We start from the raw sequence: 21869 nt of genomic DNA on the forward strand, positions 1-21869 counted from the left end.
ATTGAACATGTGTAAAAACATGATAGCCTGATAAGTTTCAGATTTCTACTAATGATAAATGATATCAATTGCTTTATGGATTAATATCATAAAAAAGCTTTGTTAAACCTCTCATGGATTGAGAGGAAGGGACCTACTTCTATGATAAGGTAAATATAAAGACTTCTATAGAACTTGAAAAATTCACAATTTAAAGTGAACAACCCCAAAGCAAGGCAATATGCCAAATTTGCAGCAATGACCACCACCACAACAAAAAAAGATTTCCGGCCAGCGCCGCGGCTCACTAGGCTAATCCTCCACCTAGCAGCACCAGCACACGGTGGGGGGGGGGGGGGGGGGGATTCTGTCCCGGTTGCCCCTCTTCCAGGCCAGCTCTCAGCTGTGGCCCGGGAGTGCAGTGGAGGATGGCCCAAGTGCTTGGGCCCTGTACCCCATGGGAGACCAGGAGAAGCACTTGGCTCCTGCCTTTGGATCAGCGCGATGCACCGGCCGCAGGGTGCAGGCCGTGGCGGCCATTGGAGGGTGAACCAACGGCAAAAGGAAGACCTTTCTCTCTGTCTCTCTATCCACTCTGCCTGTCAAAAAAAAAAAAAAAAAAAAGATTTCCAAAGACCTGGTGACCATTTGTTGGCATCCATTCTCAAATAAAAACACAAAATAAAACAATTAGCTAAGTGACATATTACTGTAACTGACAACAGATACCCTATTTTCCTATGGGGATTCAGAGAAGCATAAATAAGATTAATCAAATATCACAGAAGCCACTTAATTTCATTTTCAAAGAAGTTAAATGTAAATATTTCAACTTTATTAATGCAAAGTGAGATTATGCAACATGTTTATGAGAAGAAGAATGAACTCTAAAGTAGAAAGAAACGACAGAAGATAAACATGGAAAATAACAGATAGAACTTTAGAGTTTGTCCAAATCCAGAACCTACTTTAAGCTCCTGCACTTGTTTCCTTGGCCACCCATCTTTTCTGTCTCCAATGACATTTTCTTATATTCATGTAAGAATGTATCCATCTGGGATTCTACTGATTCTCAAAATACTCCCAGGCATATCTTTGTCTCTTCTTCTAGGTTGTGAACTCATAGCCATTACTAGACTTTTTTATTGTATATCTAACATAATGTTTAAATGATATAGAAGCTAAATAAGTGATGCATTCAAATGATTAATAAACTACCTTCCAAATACATTTAAGATTTTTAAAGGATTTCTTTTGATGGTTAATTCTTTTGAATAATTTAGAAACATGAACCTCCTTTTTTTATAATCTTAAAGATTTTAAAATTTATTTGAAAGTCAGAGTTATACAGAGAGAGGGAGAGACCCTGAGAAAGAGAGAGAGATTCTCCAACTGATGGTTCACTCCCCAGATGGCTGCAATGGCTGGAGCTGGGTCAAGTTGAAGCCAGGAGCCAGGGGCTTTTTCTGGGTCTTCCACATGAGTGGCAAGGGCCCAAGAATTTGGGCCGTCATCTGTTGCTTTCCCAAGCCATTAACAGGGAGCCAGATCAGAAGTGGAGCAGCTGGGACATGAACCAGTGCCCAAACTGCCACAGTGCCAACAATAGCTTTCTTGAAATTTTTATTCCTCTGCTTTCAAAAGGTAGGTTGGGGGGCTGTCTTCTTGTTCTAGAAATTGGAGAGTATCTCTTATAATTTTCAATAGGTCAAGATCTACTATTTTGGGCCGGCGCCGCGGCTCACTAGGCTAATCCTCCGCCTAGCGGCGCCGGCACACCGGGTTCTAGTCCCGGTTGGGGCGCCGGATTCTGTCCCGGTTGCCCCTCTTCCAGGCCAGCCCTCTGCTGTGGCCAGGGAGTGCAGTGGAGGATGGCCCAGGTGCTTGGGCCCTGCACCCCATGGGAGACCAGGAAAAGCACCTGGCTCCTGGCTCCTGCCATTGGATCAGCGCGGTGCGCCGGCTGCAGCGCGCCAGCCGCGGCGGCCATTGGAGGGTGAACCAACGGCAAAGGAAGACCTTTCTCTCTGTCTCTCTCTCTCACTGTCCACTCTGCCTGTCAAAAAAAAAAAAAAAAAAAAAAAAAAAAAAAAAAAAAAAAAAAAAAAAAGATCTACTATTTTGGAGAAACAATTTTCATTGTATTACAATACTGTGCAAACACAAAGCCACACTGCAATTATGCAATCTAAATAATATAATTTTACAACGGATCATCTGGAGCAATAAATAAATCTGCATCTAAAACAAGATTACCATGCCATGTTATCTTTGGACTACTAGCTGGAGTTCACAGCTGCTAAATTTATCTGAGATTCTAGGGCTGCAGATACACAGACAACACTTCAATAGCAGCCAGCCAGGAAGGCCTACCAAAGTAAGAACAAAGTCAGAATTGAGAGCCGCCAACGATTTGTCCTCAGTGTGATTCTAGTATTGACAACTCTCTATTGACAAAACATAAAGCACAGATATGGTAACACAAAACCTCAGGTGAAGAAAAGCTATTATAGCTGTTGTATTTACTAGGAATAGCTTTATATTTGGCAGTTAGGGTACTTAAATAAGGGTTATCAAGGAAAGAAACCAATTTGTATATCACCTTTTAAAAAGAGGTACAGTTTCTGAGTCAAAGTACCCTGCTGACTTAAAGAGAGTTGCTAAATTATATCACTCATGCCATCTCCAGAGAGAAGTTTTAGGAACTGGAAACCTCATCTATCTCTGTTCAAATGCATCAGATTAAAGCAAGTAGGTGGAAGCTGAAGAAATAGGACAGTGCTTTTCATCTCTCCGATTTAGCTGAGAATGGCATAACTTAAAAAATCAGTATTGAGCCGGCACCACAGCTCACTAGGCTAATCCTCTGCCTACAGCGCCGGCACCGCGGGTTCTAGTCTCAGTTGGGGCGCCGGTTCTGTCCCAGTTGCTCCTCTTCCAGTCCAGCTCTTTGCTGTGGCCTGGGAAGGCAGTGGAGGATGGCCCAAGTGCTTAGGCCCTGCACCCACATGGGAGACTAGGAGGAAGCACCTGGCTCCTGGCTTCAGATGGGTGCAGCACGCAGGCCATAGCAGCCATTTTGGGGGTGAACCCACAGAAGGAAGACCTTTCTCTCTGTCTCTCTCTCTCTAACTCTACCTGTCAAAAAAAAAAAAAAAATCAGTATTGATTACTTAATAACAACTCTAATAACAAATCTTAAAATAAAAGGATATTAGTAAAGAGAGGCATCTACATGATGAGAGGGACACTCTTAAAAGTTAAACTTCCCCAAATTGATAGGTGTATCAAGAATAAAAATCATGATAAATAACAGCTCCTACACTGAGCAATTTATATAGAAACTTTTCTCAAACTTGAGTCCTTCGACATCTTGGGTTCTCTAGAAGAAATTTTTGATTTTGTCTTTTCATTTTAATGGGAACTGAAATCTTTTTCAGGTTGTAAGAAAGGATAAGGATTTAAGTATTTTCACTATCCTTTTAATGTCTGAATACTATTCCATAATTTGGAGATATCAAATTTTCTCATTAACTCCTCAAGCTAATGGAATCTTAGGGTGTTTCCACTTTTGGGGTATTAGCAATGTTGTTATGAACATTTATATACAAGGGTTTTTTTTTTTTTTAATTTTGACAGATAGTTAGACAGTGAGGAGAGAGAGACAGAGAGAAAGGTCTACCTTTCATTGGCTCACCCCCCAAATGGCCACCACAGCCAGAGCTGCACAGATCCGAAGCCAGGAGCCAGGTGCTTCTTCCTGGTCTCCCATGCAGGTGCAGGGGCTCAAGCACTTGGGCCATCCTCCGCTGCTTTCCTGGATCACAACAGAGAGCTGGACTGGAAGAGGAGCAGCCGGGACTAGAACCCGGAGCCCATATGGGATGCCAGCGCCACAGGCGGAGAATTAACCAAGTGAGCCATGGCGCTGGCCCCTATATACAAGGTTTTGTGTGAACCTGTTTCCATTCACCTGGTTCTAAAGAGGAGGTTGAACTGTTGGGTTACATGGTAACCTGGACTTTTTGAGAAACTAAACTTTTCCACAGTGGCCAAACTATCTTAAATTCCCACCAGCAATGTATGAGGATTCCAGTTTTCCACATTTTAACTACAAGTAGTAGGCAGGCGCCGCGGCTCACTAGGCTAATCCTCTGCCTGCGGCGCCAGCACCCCACGTTCTAGTCTGAGTTGGGGTGCTGGATTCTGTCCCGTTTGCTCCTCTTCCAGTCCAGCTCTCTGCTGTGGCCCGAGAAGGTAGTGGAGGATGGCCCAGAACTCCAACTGGGTCCACATGGGTGGCAGGGACCCTAGTACTTGGGCCATCTTCTTTTGCCTTCACTGGCACGTTAGTAGGCAGACAGATCAGAAATGGAGCAACCCAGACTCCAACTGGCACTGCAGTGTGAGATGCTGGTGTAGCAGGCAGCAGCTTAACCTTCTGTGCCACACGCCACCCCTTAAAATTTTTTATTTATCTGAGAGGCAAACAGGGAAAGGCATGTATAGACAGAGACAGAAAAAGCAAGCTCACCATTACTGCTTACTTCACAAATGCTCACAAAAGCTGGGATTAGGCTGGGCCAAAGATAGCTGAGGAAATCAATCCAGGTTTCCGACATTAGGGGCAGGGACCCAATTACCTGAACCATCACTGCTGCTTCCTATAGTCGACATTAGCAGGAAGCTGGCATCAGGAGCAGGAGGTAATACTGATCCCAGGTACTTGGATACGGGATGCAGACATTTTAAGCAGTATCTTAACTGCTAGGCTTAACGCCTGCTATCTTTGCTCATTTATTTTCTTATTATTCTACCTTTGCTCATTTAAAAAAATAAACTGCATTGTGCATATTTAACATGCCCAACATGAGGTTATAAGATATATACATACACATACATACACACTTATATGAAATTATGATAGTGCAACAAATTAAAATATACATCACCTCCTATACATCATATATACATACAGTATACATCATGACTACTCCTTTTTTTTCTACTGCAGTAACAGCAGGTATCATCCACTCATTTCACAAAAGTCTTGAATACAATGCACTATTATTAACTACAGTCCTCATGTTGTAATTAGATCTTTAAAAAATTGTTTTTAAAACTGAAACAAAAATTGTACACACTCACGTGTGTACAATTTTTTTTTTTTTTTTTGAAACTGTGCAGCGGGAGGTGTTTAATGGGGCAGGGGCTTCTGAGGTCACGAGGTGCCCTCCCTTACCAGAGCAGGAAAGCCGGTAGGGCCGGGGGCCAGGGCACCAGGCCCCACGCTGTTCTGTCACAGGCCAACAGGGACGGCTGCTGGCCCTGAGACTGACCCTGGGCAGGGCGGCCTGCGGGTCCCAGGACCGCTGCTCCACACAGCCCTCTCAGAGGCACCAGTAGGTGACCGTGGGCTGCCCGTGTCAGGAGTGGTGAGCAGCAGCCCCGTCCAGAACCTGCCAGGCTATGGCGGTCAGCGCGGGGAACACAGGGCTCTTGGGGAACTCCTGGATGAAGTCTCGGCCCTCCTCCAGGCTCCTGGTGAGCGCAGGGTGCAGAGGCACAGAGCCTAGGAAGGGGACTCCAGCGTGTCTGGCCAGCGCCTCGCCTCCGCCCCTGGAGAAGATGTTGGTGCACTGGTGCACGCCGAGCAGTGCGGGCAGGTGAAGGCGCTCATGTTCTCCACAACCCCCAGCACCTGCAGCCCCGCCTTCCTGCAGAAGGTCAGCTCCTGCCGCACGTCCCCCACGGGCACCGCCTCGGGGGTGGTGGCCAGGAGGGCCTGCAGGGGCCTGCTTCCATGGCAGCCATGTGCTCATCCGAGGTCCCTGGAGGTGTGTCCACGACCAGGTAATCCAACTGTCCCCAGGCCACGTCCGACACGATGTTTCATTACAAGTATACATTCTGTAATGCTCACATCAGGTGAGTTTCTCTAGCTCCTCATCATTTCTTTATGTGAAAATATCAGGAAACCTTTCTCACAGACTTTTTGAAAGACACAGTATATGGTCATCATCTGTGGTCACCCTATTGTGCGACAACACCAGGATTTGTTTCTCCTATCTAACTGACATGAGAAAGGAGGAGCTGGAGTTGTCTGCACTGCCCAACATCCCCCCCCCCCACCTCCCGCCGTTGTGCAGCAGGAAACCATGGCTTCCAGTTTCCCACTTAGAATGGGCACCAGGGAAAAAGAGACGACATGGCTACGGTGCGCATACCCCCAACAATGATTTTAGCTAAATCTAAGAAAATCACCATGCTGAAACACCTGCTCCCATCATACACCTGTCACCACGATGACATATGCAAGTTTCTCAGAAAAAGGCAAGGAAGTGGGTGCTATGCTAGCCATACCCAAAGCCCTCTCCTTTTGAATATTCAATTAAACTCTGCCCCAGACACTACCTGCCACGCCTCCAGTTCATGTAGAGATGGCCGTGAACCTTGCTGAATGCAGCTCTCTCTAGAGCCTGCCCACACACTTCTCTGAGTGTGTATTTTTACTGTCCATGCAAATAAACCTCGATTCTCCTCTGATCTTCACTTAAATCCTATCCTTGAATTTCCTGTGTTGGAGACAAGAACCTGGACTGAGCCACTCCACGGCAGAAGTCTACATTGGTAACCAGTGACCAACTTCCCCCCATCCTTCTCTCACCTCTAGCAACTACTATTTTCTCAACTTGTAGGAGATAAACTTTTTAAGATTCTGCATACAAGTGAGATCCTACATTATTTATCTACCTGTCTGTGCCTGGCTTATTCTACTTTACATAAAGATCTCTAGTGGCATCCGTGTTATCAAAAATGACAGGATTTTGTCCTTTTAAATTTTTTATTTGAGAGAGTGAACAAATGAGAGAGATCCTATCAGTTGTTTCCCTCCCCAAATGTCTTCAGTGGCTGGGGCTGGGCCAAGCAGGAGCCAGTAACTAGGAACTCAAAGTAGGTCTCACACCTGGGTGGCAAGGACCCAACTACTTGAGCCATCACCTGCTGCCTCCTAGGGTATTCATGAGCAGGAAGCTGGAATTGGGAGTGGCACTGGGAATTGAACCCAGGCGCTCTAACATGTTCTGATACGGAACGCAAGTGGCTTCTTCATTGCTGTGCCAAACATGTGCACCCTATCGTTTTTTTAACTGAATGGCTGAATGGTATTTCATCCTAGACATTAGATCTTTGGACTTATTTACATATTTGATACTTTGTATTCTCTGAGCTGTGTCTTCCCATTTCTTCCCTTCCATCCTGCCCCCAGTAACTACTGTTTTATTCTCTATCTCATTATACTCTACCTTTTAAACTTATCTTTTAATTAATTATATTTTCCATTAACTTTTTTCTAAGTTTATTATATTTTAATTTACTTGAAAGGCAGAGCGAGAGTGAGAGCGAGAGAGAGAGAGAGAGAGGCTCTTCTACACACTGGTTCAATTCTCAATGCCCACATCAGTCAGGGTTGAGCCAGGCAGAAGTCAGGAATGAGGAATTCCATCTGGATTTCCATGTGGGTGGCAGGGACCCAGGTACTTGAGCCATTATCTGCTGCTCGTTAGCAGGAAGCTGTATCAGAAGTGGAGGTGGGACTTGGTCTTAGGCACAATGATACAGGATGTGGTGTCCCAAGCTTAACCCATTAAGCCACAAAAGGCGCCCCCCCACAACTGTTAAGGACTGAGCAGAACTTGGGTCCCCAAACTCATGCAGATATTTAAACTTTTAATGTTAAGGGTTGAGGGATTAATAAGGGTGGAGACCTTACCTAATTACGGTGTCTGATAGGTGGGTATTATGGGAGGTCTAGGTCATTGGGGGCTTATCCTTATAAGGTAGTTCTTAGAAGAGGCTTAGTAATTTAAGCCAAGTTTGGCCGAACTTGTCTCTGCTTCCTACTCACCACTGGATGACTCCTCTGTGCTGCCAGACCAATGGGGCCACCCAGTCCTGAATTGTGTAAAACTCCAAACTACAGGCTGAAAAAAGCTGACTACTTTTTTTTTAAAGATTCCACATATAAGTGAGATCATGTTATCTTCTTGTTTTTATGTCTGATTTTATTTCAGTTAGCATAATGTCCTCCAGGTCCACCCATGTTGCAGCAAATGGAAGGATCTGTTCCCTTTGCAAGGCTGAATAATATCCAATATATACACACCTGTATCAATATACGTGCTGGTTTATCCATTTGTCCACTGACAGACATGGAGGTTATTTCTTACATGTTAGGAACATGGAGTGCGTATTGTTTATGAGGTGATTTCATTTCCTTTGGGTACATACCCTGAAGAGGGACTGTTGTGTGATATAGTCATTCTACTCTTTTTTTTTTTTTTTTTTTTTTTGACAGGCAGAGTGGACAGTGAGAGAGAGAGACAGAGAGAAAGGTCTTCCTTTGCCGTTGGTTCACCCTCCAATGGCTGCTGTGACGGGCTCACCACACTGATCCGAAGGCAAGAGCCAGGTGCTTTTCCTGGTCTCCCTTGGGGTGCAGGGCCCAAAGACCTGGGCCATCCTCCACTGCACTCCCGGGCCACAGCAGAGAGCTGGACTGGAAGAGGAACAACCGGGACAGAACCCAGTGTGCCGGCGTAGCAGGCGGAGGATTAGCCTATTAAGCTGCAGCGATGGCCTAGTCATTCTACTCTCAATTTCAAAGGAACCAGCAGCAGTAGGTCTCTCCATAATGGCTGTACCAATCTACATTCCTAGCAACAGCATGTAAGGTGTTTTCCTCCACAATCTCACCAACATTTACTACCGTTTGTCTTTGATAATAGCTATCCTATCGCTTCTCGGCCTTTTGGCTAAGATCAAGTGTAGTATCAAGCGTGATAATAGCTATCCTAAGGGGTGTGAGGTGAAAACAACTCAATGGTTTTGATTTGAATTCCTGTTGATTAGTGATGTGCATAAACTTCTCATAATCCTGTTTCATCATTTTTAAGTTATTTTTGGAGAAATGTCTACTTAAGGCCCTTCTTCAAATCAGGAGAGTTAAATTAATTTAGGGTGTTTTGTTTTTTGTTTTCAACTGTGTTGTAGAACTTTCAGTTGGGTTATTTGTCTGTTGAGTCTTAAGAATTCCATATTTTCAGGATATTAGCCGCCTTTCAAATATTTTCTCCCGGTGCCAGCACTGTTGCTCAGAGGGTTAAAGCCCTGGCATCCCATATGGGCGTCAGTTCTTGTCCTGGCTGCTCCACTTCCAATCCAGCTCTCTGACCTGGGATAGCAGTAGAAGATGACCCAAGTCCTTGGGCCCCTGCACCCATGTGGGAGACCTGGAGGAGGCTCCTGGCTCCTGGCTTCGGATTGGTGCAGCTCCAGCCATTGTGGCCATCTGGGGAGTGAACCAGCGGATGGAAAACCGCTCTCTCTGTCTCTACTTCTCTCTGTAACTCTGTCTTTCAAATAAATAAAATTAATATTTAAAAAAAATTTTTTTTCCCATTCTGTGGGTTTGTTGTCTTTTTATTTTCTTTATACTTATCCTTTAATGAACAAAAGTTTTTAATTTTTATGAAGTCCAACTTATTTACTTTCTTTTCTGTTTCATAATTCCAATGCATGTCCTCCCTTGAGGAGAGTTTCTATCGACTGTAATTGTCCCTGTATAAGGGCCATACAAGAAGTCTTCAAACAGTTTATGGCACATGCAGATTATAGACACCATGCATGTATTTGAGGGAAAAAAAAAAAAAAAACCTGTGCAACAAGGTAAACGTAGTAATTTGTAACAATTCTTGTGATTTTTAAATATTTAATTTAATTCTTTTATTTGTTATTTATATATTGGGGCAGATGTTGTGGGCCAACAAAATGGAGTGTCTGTTTGAGTTCTGGCTACTCTGAGCTTCCAATCCAGCTTCCTGTTAATGGGCCTGGGAAGCAGTGGATGATGGCTTAAGTACTTGGGTTCCTTCCATCCGCATGGGAGACACAGCTGGAGTTCCAGCTCCTGGCTGTGGCTTGGCCCAGCCCTGCTGCTGCAGGGATCTGAAGAGTCAATCAGCAGATCTGTCACTCTTCCTCTCAAATAAAAACAAGCAACACTTGAGATTGAGAGAGAAAGAGATAAAGCTCCCATTGGATGTTCACTGCCCAGATGCCCACAAGGCCCAGGCCCTGGAACTAATCCAGGAATTCAGGTCGGGGCGGGGGGGTAGGAATCCAACCACTTGAGCCATAACCACTGCCTCCCATGCATTAGCAAGAGGCTGGAGTCAGGAGCCAAAAAGCCAGAGCCAAATACAGAACTTGGGCACTCTGCTAGGGGAGGCAGGTATCCTAATTACTAATCCAAATGCCTGCCCCATTCTACTTTTTAACCTTGTTATTGTCTACAAAGTACATAATAACTCAAAGTCACATCCTGGGGTCAGCATTTGGTGCAGCAGTCATGTTGCCACTTGGAACACCTCCATCTCCTATCAGAGCGCCTGGGTTCAAGTTCTGGCTTTACTCCGATTCCAGCTTCCTGCTAATGTTACACTGGGAAGCAGAGGTGGTGACTCAGGTAGCTGGGTCCCTACCAACCATGTGGGAAATCTACACTGAGTTCCAGCTCCTGGCTTTTGTCAAGCCCATCTCTAGCTGTTGTGGGCATTTGGGGAGTGAGCCAGCAGATGGAAGATCTTTTTTTCTTTAGCTCTCTCTGCCTTTCCAAAACATAAAATAAATAAAATTTTAAAAATACTTAAAGGTGGGGCTGGTACTGTAGTGTAGTGCAGCACCAGCATCCCATATGGGTGCTGGTTGGAGTCTTGGCGGTGCTGGTTGGAACCCTGGCTGCTCTACTTCCAATCTAGCTCTCAGCTAAGGCACCTGGGAAAGCAGCAGAAGCTGGCTCAGGTCTTTGGGCCCCTGCACCCACGTGGGAGACCCAGAAGAAGCTCCTGGCTGCAGTATGGCCCAGTTCCAGCAGTCACAGCCATCTGGGGAGTGAGCCAGTGGATGGAAGATCTTTCTCTCCCTCTAACTCTGCCTTCTGAATAAACAAACCTTAAAAAAAATGCTTAAAGGTTACAGACTGAAAATTCCTGTTTCATTTGTATATGTCATATTTCAACTACAAGTCTATTAATAAAACAAAAATCTCCTTCTGGAAGCCTTCCCATTCCTGATTTGCTGGTTTCTGACTGTTCTTCAACTTTCCATCTACTATCTTGGCTTACTGTGTGTTCCTTCTAGCTACAGCCGCTCAACTACTGTCCTGTTCATGGACACACTAGTTCTACCCGGCTGGCTCACAATCTCTTTTAGAGCAGCAGAGTGAAAATGTCCAAAGGTACAGTAGACTTAGAAGGATACATGTAGGGTAACTGGATGATGTTAGAACCATAGAACCCAGATCTGGGGATTGTTCGGCAGTTCTTCTATTGCCATATTTTCAATTCCGTGAGGATTTGAGGTTTCAGCATAAGATGTGAAGCCTATTCCAGAGAGCCCTGCCAGCTCTGCCAGCCAAAAGCTGGGTCACTGGAAGTGGAACTCTGGGGTTGAAAGACTCCTAGGTCAGCGGCACAGACCTTGTTGGCTCTAAGCTGTAAAAGCTCTTCACTCTACCCAGCTTCCAAAGTAACCACTGCTTTTGAGGGAATGGCAGAGGGTCAGTAACATTACAGGCAGGACTGTAAATTTCCTTTTAAGACTCCACCCAGGGGTCAGCTCTGCGGGGTAGTAGGCTAGGCCTCCGCAGTACCAGCATCCCATAAAGGCACAGGTTCATGTCCTGGCTGCTCTTTTTCCAATTCAGCTCTCTGCTTATGGCCTGGGAAAGCAGTGGAAGATGGCCCAAGTGCTTGGGCCCCTGAACCTATGTGGGAGACCTGGAAGAAGCTCCTGGTTCCTGGCTTCGGATTGGCCCAGCTCTGGCTGTTGCAGCCATTTGGAGAGTGCACCCGCAGATGGAAGACCTTTCTCTCTGTCTCTCCATCTCTGTAAAATCTTTTTTAAAAAAGTTATTAAAAAATTCTCCACAGGGCCGGCACAACCCCTGGCCCGAAGCGCTGGCATCCCATATGGGTGCCAGTTTGAGACCTGGCTGCTCCACTTCCTGTCCAGCTTTCTGCTATGGCCTGGGAAGGTGGTGGAGGATGGCCCGGGTCCTTGGGCCCCTGCACCCACGTGGGAGACCAGGAGGAGGCTCCTGGCTCCTGGCTTCGGATCAGCACAGCTGCGGCCGTTGCAACCATCTGGGGAGTGGACCATTGAATGGAGGACCTCTCTCTCTCTGCCTCTGCCTTCCCTCTCTCTGTGTAACTCTGACTTTCAAATAAATAAATTAATTTAAAAAAAAGTTTCCACCTATTATACATTAATTAACCTTTTCTGGCAAGCTCTATTCTCAGGCCAACCAAGTAATGGGAGTCACTGGGGTGTCTTCCCTAAGGAGGTCCACACCTCCCTTAAGATGTCTCTTCAAGAATCCCATGTGAAGAGATAGGTCTGGGTCTCAGGCATGTGTGGCCAGGCCTTAACGCCCACCTGATTATTATCAAGCCCCTCCTATCAATTTCTGTTTGCCCTTTTTTTTTTTTTTTGACAGGCAGAGTGGACAGTGAGAGAGAGAGACAGAAAGGTCTTCCTTTGCCGTTGGTTCACCCTCCAATGGCCGCCGCTGCAGCCGGCGCACCGCGCTGATCCGATGGCAGGAGCCAGGATCCAGGTGCTTTTCCTGGTCTCCCATGGGGTGCAGGGCCCAAGCACCTGGGCCATCCTCCACTGCACTCCCTGGCCACAGCAGAGAGCTGGCCTGGAAGAGGGGCAACCGGGACAGAATCCGGCGCCCCGACCGGGACTAGAACCCGGTGTGCCGGCGCCGCTAGGCGGAGGATTAGCCTAGTGAGCCGCGGCGCCGGCCTGTTTGCCTTTCAATAGGAAAACTTCCTCCTCATTTGGACAGCACCTTTCCTAGGTCCCCTAAAAATGACTCTGTCTTTGTTTTAGACCCCATGTATCTGATCTGCTTTTGAGGTTCGTTTTCTTCAGACTTGAAGCAATGAAATTCTAGATGGCCATGCACAGGAAACCTCGATGCAAGCATTTCTTCTAGAGGGCACTGCGTCCCCCTCGTGGGCCACCTCCTGCTGGAACCCTGTGTTTACTGTTCCCTACTCAGCTAGAAGCCAGAGTGGTCCCGGTTGGTCCCGGTGGAAAATGAGGAGAGTCCCCCTAACTGGGTGCAAAATGCTTGTCCCCCCCCCCAAGTTAGCTTCTGTAAGATCAGAGTGATGCATCCCACTACTAGATTCTCCCCAAAAGCTACCTTTAGCAAAACAAAAGTTCTTGTCTCACCCTACAGAGCTTCCAATTATGAGAATAACAAGGGAGTGGTGATCCCACCCTTCTGAGCTCCCAGTTTACAGTGAAACATCTTACCTATCCCAGGATGGCTCTTTTGTTTTATCAGGAGCAAGCCAAAAAGGGCAAATAAGATTACAAATCAGGTCTTTTGATGGGTTTCGTTCCATCTTGTAACGGACTCTTTGCTGATAGTTTTTTTTTTCCCAAAAAATTATGCTTAAAAACCCAACTACCGGCCGGCGCCGCGGCTCACTAGGCTAATCCTCCGCCTTGCGGCGCCGGCACACCGGGTTCTAGTCCCGGTCGGGGCGCCGGATTCTGTCCCGGTTGCCCCTCTTCCAGGCCAGCTCTCTGCTGTGGCCAGGGAGTGCAGTGGAGGATGGCCCAGGTGCTTGGGCCCCGCACCCCATGGGAGACCAGGAAAAGCACCTGGCTCCTGGCTCCTGGCTCCTGCCATCGGATCAGCGCGGTGCGCCGGCCGCGGCAGCCATTGGAGGGTGAACCAACGGCAAAGGAAGACCTTTCTCTCTGTCTCTCTCTCTCACTGTCCACTCTGCCTGTCAAAAAAACAAACAAACAAACAAAAAAACAAACCAACTACCATCCGGTGCCGCAGTTCACTAGGCTAATCCTCCACCTGTGGTGCCAGCACACCGGGTTCTAGTCCCGGTCGGGGCGCCGGATTCTGTCCCAGTTGCCCCTCTTCCAGGCCAGCTCTCTGCTGTGGCCAGGAAGTGCAGTGGAGGATGGCCCAAGTCCTTAGGCCCTGCACCATTTGGGAGACCAGGAGAAGCACCTGGCTCCTGGCTTTGGATCAGCGCGGTACACCAGCCACAGTGGCCATCGGAGGGTGAACCAACAGTAAAGGAAGACCTTTCTCCCTGTCTCTCACAGTACACTCTGCCTGTCAAAACAAACGAACAAACAACACAACAAAAAACAAACAAGCAAATAAAAACTATGCCTCTCTTGGAACTTACCTCCCTAGCTTAAAGAAACCTTGCTTTTCTGAAGAAAGAAGAAGAAGAAGAAGAGGAGGAAGAGGAGGAAGAGGAGGAAGAGGAGGAAGAGGAGGAAGAGGAAGAAGAGGAAGAAGAGGAAGAAGAGGAAGAAGAGGAAGAAGAGGAAGAAGAGATCTGAAGCCTATAGTGGTTTCAATGTGCATTAAAATGGTTCAGAAAAAGTAACCTGGAAGTTTAGCATTTTCACTTAGAAAGGTCAGCACTTGTTTTACAGTAACCTTGACGCTTCCAGCACCAAAAACATAGTCCCGCCAAAAGGTGATCATTGTTCTTTAAAGCTTTTGTACACACAAAGCTCTTTAAAACCAGAGCTCTAATTCCTACCTGGGAGACTTCTTTGTTCATGAGTCCTCAAAAGAGATATGGTCAAATCTAGTGCTCCACAAGGCAGCCTCTAGGGAGGGGGATGATGTTCTCCAGGGATGGCTCTAGTCTCTTCACTCGCATTTAAGGCCAATCACACAAACAACTATAACAAATGAGAAGAAAAAATAAAAGCAAAGGGGAGGTTAGATGGTCATTTTATTCTCTAAGAAATGACAACATTCAGAAATGCCAGGAAAAGAAAGAAAATGCAATTTTAAAGGCCAAATACAAAGATATTTCCAAAAGACGATGGATGGAGATCTGATTATATGCCGCAGATCTTTCTGGTGATTAAATAAATGTGTGTTCCTATTCAACATCGCTGCTAGGTAATGCCTAACTGTACTCCACCCCTCAAAGCTTCTGAAAGACCCATTTATTTGTCTTAAAAATTGTTGGTGGGTGAACTTCTATGTTTATCCTTCTTCCTACTTGTAAATTCTGAATTTCCATGTTTTCAGTTACCATTTAATTCTTCTTTTGACTTATGCAATACTGATCATTAGGTACTGAAGTTACTATATTTTACCTTAAATTTTTTTCAAATATTTTATATTAAAAACACTAAAAAACAAAAGTTAGTGGGGCTCTGGTTCCAGTAATGATGTACTATGAACTATGTGGCTCCAGTAGCATCAACTATCTCCTAAGTGGACGAACTTGCCCAAGATGACAATGGTAAACTCTGGACAAAATATAAAAAGCAACTGCTTGAACACAATGGAAAGTGACCAAAGCAGGTAGATTGCACAGGAGATCTGACTGTGGGAAGAAGTAAGTGTACTTCACCCATATTGGATGAGATACAGGCCTGTAAGATTTTGCCATCAGAAAACCCTTCCCAGTACTGCCTTTAAGTGCTGAGAGGTTAGACCTAAAGGAGAAAACCAGCCTGTTATTGGCTTGGGGAATCAGAGAATGTAGATCAAAGCTACTAGAAAGCTGGAAAGCAGCACAATAGAATTATCTATACTAGACACCTTGCACACCTTCCCTGCATTTTGCCAGTTTTGGCATGTACTTATTTTGTATGTCTTTGTTTACAACTGCATGACAGTTTAGTACTTGTACAGGTTCACACTACATGACACTCAAGATGTAGAACTGTTCCATCACCACAAAGCCCCTCTTGCTGTTTATAATTACACCCTTCCTCCCCTTTCCTTAACTCCTGGTAACCATTTGCCTGTCTCCATTTCTGTAACTGTGTCACTCTCAGAATGCTGCATAAATTGAGTCACACGGCATGGATCCTTTTTAGATGGTTTTCTTCATCGAGCATAACAGCCTTGAGATTCATGCAGTTGCTGCATGCATCAACATGTCATTCCTTTTTATTGCTCCGTGGTACAGAGGAATCACAATATTTTTTCTTTTTTTAACCACTCAGCCCTTGAAGTGTATTTAAGTTGTCTGTAGTTTTTAACTTACACATACAGCTGCTATGAGTATTCATGTATAGGCAGTTGTAAGAACCTAAGTTTTTAGTACTCAGGGCTGCAACTGTTAGCTGTATGGCTAAGTGTATGTTTTAAGATTGTTGGGGGAAGAGCTGGTCAATAGAAACTATCACAGATGATTGACATGTTGGACTTAACAAAGACATTAGTGCAGTGACTGCAAATGTTTAAAGGCTTAAAAGATATTATAATGGGTAAAAACATTATAAATATTGGCAGCAAATGGAAAAAAATAAATAAACTGAAATTCAAGAACCAGAGAATTCAACATCAAATTCAGAAATTTACTGGTGGGACCAGCATTATGAAGCAGTGAGTTAAGCTGGTTCACTCCCCAAATAGCTTCAATGGCTGGGGTTGGACCAGGCCAAAGCCAGGAGCCCGGAGCTTCTTCCAGTCTCCCACATGGGTACAGAGGCCCAAGCACTTGGGCCATCTTCCACTGCTTTCCCAGGTGCATTATCAGGAAACTGGATCAGAAATGGAGCAGCTGGGCCTCAAACTGGTGCCCACATGAGATGCCAGCATTGCAGGCGGAGGCCTAATCTACTACGCCACAATGCTGGCTCCAGGCTCCATAGAAACAAAAATTTTATATCATATTTAAGCAAAAAATAATAAATATAATAACATAAACAATAGCATAAAGATAGAAAATTAAAAGAACTAAAACCAAAATTTGCTTTTTTGAAAAAATCAAAAATGGATAAATCTTTGGAAAGACTGATAAAGAAAATTTAAAAACTGAAATTACAAATATAAGAAATGGGATGTCATTACAGACCCTACAAGCATTATGTTCTAAACAACATTATGCAAATAAATTCAGTAACCGAGATAGAATGAAAAATCTCTCAAAAAATACAAACTACCACAATAGCCACAAAAAGAAATAGACTATGTGTATTAGAGAAATTAATTTTTAATTAAAACCAAAATAGAACTCCAGGCACAGATGGCTTCATTGTTGAGTCTGTCAACACTGAAGGAAGTAATACTTACAATCTCGATACCCTTTCAAGAAAATAGGAGAGGGATACCTCTCAGTTTATCTTACTAGGGAATCAGAACCCTAATAACAAAACCTGAGAAAGATGCAACCAGTAAAGAAAATCAGCCTTGTGAATGCAGATGTAAAATAGCAAATCAAATCCAGTCATAGAGAAAGATAATACTTCATAATCAAATGTGGTCTATTTCTAAGGAATAAAGATTGATTTAAAAAACAAAATCATCAATATAACTATATTAATATATTTTTAAAAACTCTATGCAGAAAAAGCATCTGACAAAATTCAGCATTCATTCATGGTAAATAAAATTCTCAGCAAACTAAGAATTAAAAAGAACTCCTTCAATCTGATAATGGGAATCAATGAAAAACCTAGAGCTAGAACAAGTCCTTTAAACACTGAGACTAAAGGAAGAATGTTCACTTTCATCACTGCTATCCATCAGTGTATTAGATGCACTGGGGATCCTACTTTGTGCAATAAGGCAAGAAAAGGAAACAAAAGCATGTTTGAGAAGAAAGACCTAATTGTGTGTGTGTTTTTTTTAATTATTTAATTGATAGATAGAGTTAGACAGTGAGAGAGAGAGAGAGACAGAGACAAAGGTCTTCCTTCTGTTGGTTCACTCCCCAAATGGCCACAATGGCCGGCACCGCGCCAATCTGAAGCCAGGAGCCAGGTGCTTCTCCTGGTCTCCCATGTGGGTGCAGGGACCCAAGCACTTGGGCCATCCTCCATTGCCTTCCCAGGCCACTGCAGAGAGCTGGACTGGAAGAGGAGCAGCCGGTACTAGAACCTGGCGCTCATATGAGATGCTGGTGCCACAGGCAGAGGATTAACCAAGTGAGCCATGCGCCAGCCCCCTAATTGTTTTTATTAATTTAAACAATTGTAAGGTACATAATTCTAAAGAATCAGAAAAACCATTATTAGATTTATAAATGAATTTATCATAAAATATTCAAAGGTGAACACAGTAAGTGTATTTGGGAAAGTGAATTCCCAAGGTTAAGCACACAAAAACAACTGTTTCTAGAAAACTGCAGCAAAAAATTGGAAAATAAATTTTAAAATAATCTTATTTATAATTGATAACACCAACAATCAAAATAATTGGGAAACAATTTGACAAAGATGGTAAGACTAACACACTTAAAATTATTAGGCCTTCCTGAAAGAAACTAAAAGAGATTCAAAAAAAGAGTGACTCAGTATGTTCATGAGTTCAAAGATCGAATAATGTTAACATGCCAATTCTCCCCCAAATTAATTCATATTAAAAAATAAAACTAGCGGTTTAATTTATGCATATCTAGTACATTTTAGTATCAATAAGCACAAACCTATTTTCATTGTTTTATAATACATTAATATGTATCTCTCCAGTAATTATGTAATTATCTGTGCTAGCTATAGTTCAAATATTTAAAGTTTTTCCTCACTCTGCTCAGAGCAGACACTGGATACGGATGGATCAAACCTCTGACAGATCCATGACTACTGAGCATGCCTGGGCATGGAGGCTTCCAACTCCATGTTCTAACATTTCCCCCACAGTGAAGCCTTTCTGCCTTCATTATCTGCTCCTGGTGCTGGGTTCTGGCAGGTGCGAGGACTAACACAGCACCTCAACTCCTCTTAAGGTGGTAGAGCAGTGCCTATACGGCAGCTAACAGAGAAGGAGTAACGGGGAAATCTAAAATCCTCTTGCTTTACTATTTTGGAATTAGGCACCTGTGCTGGGCCAGAATTTAAACATACAAACAGGACAAATTAATACCTACCAATCTACCAGCCAGAATGAACAACAGTAAGCATTTCAATATATTCTGATTTCTTCAGAAATCAACCATTACCAGTTGCTACACTTGGAATTCAATTTGTGCCCCCTCCACCACCCCTGAACTCATGCAGGGGATTAATCCTCAAAGTTACATATTAGTGGTTTTAAGAGGGTGAAAACTTAACTGATTATGGTATTTAGAAGGGGGTTCTCATGACTGAACTCCTGATGGCTTTATAAAGACATCACTAACAATGTAACCGTTTAAGACGCCGGTTAGGATGTTCTCATCCTAACGAGAGTGTCTACATTTGATTCCTGGCTCCGACTCCTTATTCTCATTCCCTGTTCCAACAGCTTCCTTTGCTACAGCAGACCCTGGAAGACGGGGCTGATGATTCAAGTGGTTGGAGGTGTAGACAGACTTCCCAGCCCTGGGCTTTGGCCCTCAGCCACTGTGAGTATTTGGGGAGTGATCCAGTTGATGGGAGCACTCTGCCTCTCAACTAAAAAGGTTTTAAATATGCTGTTCTTGCTTTATGCACGCAGCATTACAGCTTTGTGCCGATATTTTACACACACATGGGTATGTGAGTACTTCAGAAAGCTCAAAAAATAGAATTTAATAACACTTAACAGTGTGAATCCTGTTACATTGTTCTCAGTGATGTCTTTGTTTTCTAGTAGTGATGTTGCCACATGTCAAGGAAAACATACTCTGTACTTTATAAACAGCATTCCTTTAAATCCTTACAACCAAACTTCTCTTTAAAAAAAGAAAATAGAATTTAAAAATAAGTTTATTTGGATGCAAAAATTTTAAATCTAAGCATAGTTTTTTCATAATATGCATTTTCCAAGAACTTTTTAAAGATCCCTCACATATGTAACTGTATAAATAAACATATACATAAAGTTTTCTCAGCTGCCTGTTTTCCCCAGGTTTTTCTTTTTCTATTTGCTTATTTTGGTTTTTTAAAAACATATCAGATGCTTTTCTCGGATTCCTGATGGCATCTTCTTATTGGGGCAGAAGCTGATTCTAACTGCATACATGGGGTTACTGACCATGGCCTTCACTATGGGTAACCTGCCTGAAGCGAAAAGCATGGCTCCCACCTTCTACCAGTTACCCATATTCCTCCAGCAACTACAGACCTGTGAAGCAGTTTCAGAATGGTTAACTTACTTCCTACAAGAAGCAGATTTACCAGGTGGGGTGCAGTATTTACATCTAGCTTTTTTTTTTTTTTTTTTTTTTTTTTTGACAGGCAGAGTGGACAGTGAGAGAGAGAGACAGAGAGAAAGGTCTTCCTTTGCCATTGGTTCACCCTCCAATGGCCGCCGCGGCTGGTGCGCTGCGGCCGGCGCACTGCGCTGATCTGATGGCAGGAGCCAGGAGCCAGGTGCTTTTCCTGGTCTCCCATGGGGTGCAGGGCCCAAGCACCTGGGCCATCCTCCACTGCACTCCCGGACCACAGCAGAGAGCTTGACTGCAAGAGGAGCAGCCGGGACAGAATCCGGTGCCCCGACCGGGACTAGAACCTGGAGTGCCAGTGCCGCAGGTGGAGGATTAGCCTAGTGAGCCATGGCGCCGGCCTGTCTAGCTCTTTTTGTCTTTAGGTTTCTCTCCCTGGCTCGGTGAGAGTCCCAGAGACTCCCTCAGGGATGGCGGCCTTGTTATCCAGTTGGGGATCCAACAATGGAGAAGCAAGCAGCAACTCCCAGCATTCAAACTGTCAGTGCTCATTTAATTTACCTCTAACCTTCCATGTGCCTGGTATTCACCACCCCAGAGATGCCCCACTGTAGTCTAGAGAACGTATCTCAGGTCTCCCTCCTGCCAGGGGGAGGGAGCACACTGGCACAGTGGCAAAGTGTGAGGAAGGGGACCTGGGCATCTGCCCCTTTTCCAAATAGCTTCAAATGCTCTTCCTTATCTTAGTGTTCTTTCCTTCACCTCCACTTCCAGAGTTACCCAGCACTAGAGTACCCAGTTTTTCTGGAGACTGACCAGGACAAGTGCAGTTTCAGTGAAAATGTGAGTTAAAACAGGTGTAATTGGTCCTCAGCTTTCCCCCTTACCAGGGCTCACTCAGAGGAGGCAATATTGTTGCTAAGATTCTAGCTGGTTTCTCAACTAAAAAATTTTGTTACTGACTCTCCCATTCTTCTCTCTCTCTGGATTTATAACTTTAAAAAAATTCATTTCATCTTTTGTTGTTTAAAGTAGTTTTGAAAGTGAATAATATTTAAGTATGTGCCCATTTACCCAGGAACAACTACTATATGCTATTATTTCTAAATATTTCATTTCCTATTATTTTGTAAGTGTCTTAAAATTTTTATATCATGTATACTAGTACCACTTTACTTTTTTTTAAAATTTTTAAAATTCACTAATTTGATGTTCTTGAGAACCAGCTAGCAACTGAAAATACTCAATAATATACAGAATTATACAACAGAAATAGAATTAACAATGGGCAGAAAGACCAGCACAATTCACTTGGAAAGTTTAGAAAAGTGGCCAGCTTTAGACCAAGGCAACACCTCTGTGTACACATAAACTGACTCATGATTGTGACTTTTAAAAAGCAGGAAAAACCCAAACAACCCCATCTTCCATTAGCAACTATTGCCCTATGTGATGCCAGTCAAAAGAACCTAGAGTCTTAGGCTCTGTCTCTCAGGGAGTAAGAGAAATTTTCAAACCTCTGAGGATGCTGGATTCTCTTACCTAAAAACACTAATTTGGAAGTGGAATGAAAGTAACTTGTTAAAAACAACACTTAGTATAGGCATTATTTAATAAAGTTAGTGCAGATGCAAGGTTATTTTTGTTTCACTTTAACTGTTCTTTAGGATATACTTTTTGATGGGGCGAGAAATGAGTGAAGCTAGCCAAAACTGCCAGTGAGCTGGGACT

The 21869-nt window shown here is 44.1% G+C and overlaps 1 protein-coding gene, 1 non-coding gene and 1 pseudogene across 11 annotated transcripts in view; 1 reads left to right on the forward strand and 2 right to left on the reverse strand.

Annotated features, from left to right (window-relative positions):
- The window catches only part of NCOA1 (nuclear receptor coactivator 1), a 262467-nt gene that overhangs the window by 109255 nt on the left and 131343 nt on the right, over positions 1–21869 (reverse strand). For 9 of the 10 annotated variants that reach the window (XR_011386747.1, XM_051843198.2, XM_051843199.2 and 6 more), the window contains one exon: positions 14643–14787. The exons of the other annotated variant lie outside the window; for it this stretch is intronic. The gene's annotated coding sequence lies outside the window, so the exon portion shown is untranslated. The remainder of the gene's footprint in view (positions 1–14642; positions 14788–21869) is intronic. 10 annotated transcript variants of the gene reach the window in all.
- On the reverse strand, positions 4602–5871 carry LOC103347840 (cytosolic Fe-S cluster assembly factor NUBP2 pseudogene; annotated as a pseudogene).
- Positions 8776–8968, forward strand: LOC127490492 (U2 spliceosomal RNA). Its single transcript, XR_007918429.1, has one exon. It is a non-coding gene; the product is annotated as a U2 spliceosomal RNA (small nuclear RNA).

This window comes from Oryctolagus cuniculus, chromosome 2 (genome assembly GCF_964237555.1).
Source record: "Oryctolagus cuniculus chromosome 2, mOryCun1.1, whole genome shotgun sequence".
In the NCBI taxonomy this organism is placed as follows: domain Eukaryota; kingdom Metazoa; phylum Chordata; class Mammalia; order Lagomorpha; family Leporidae; genus Oryctolagus; species Oryctolagus cuniculus.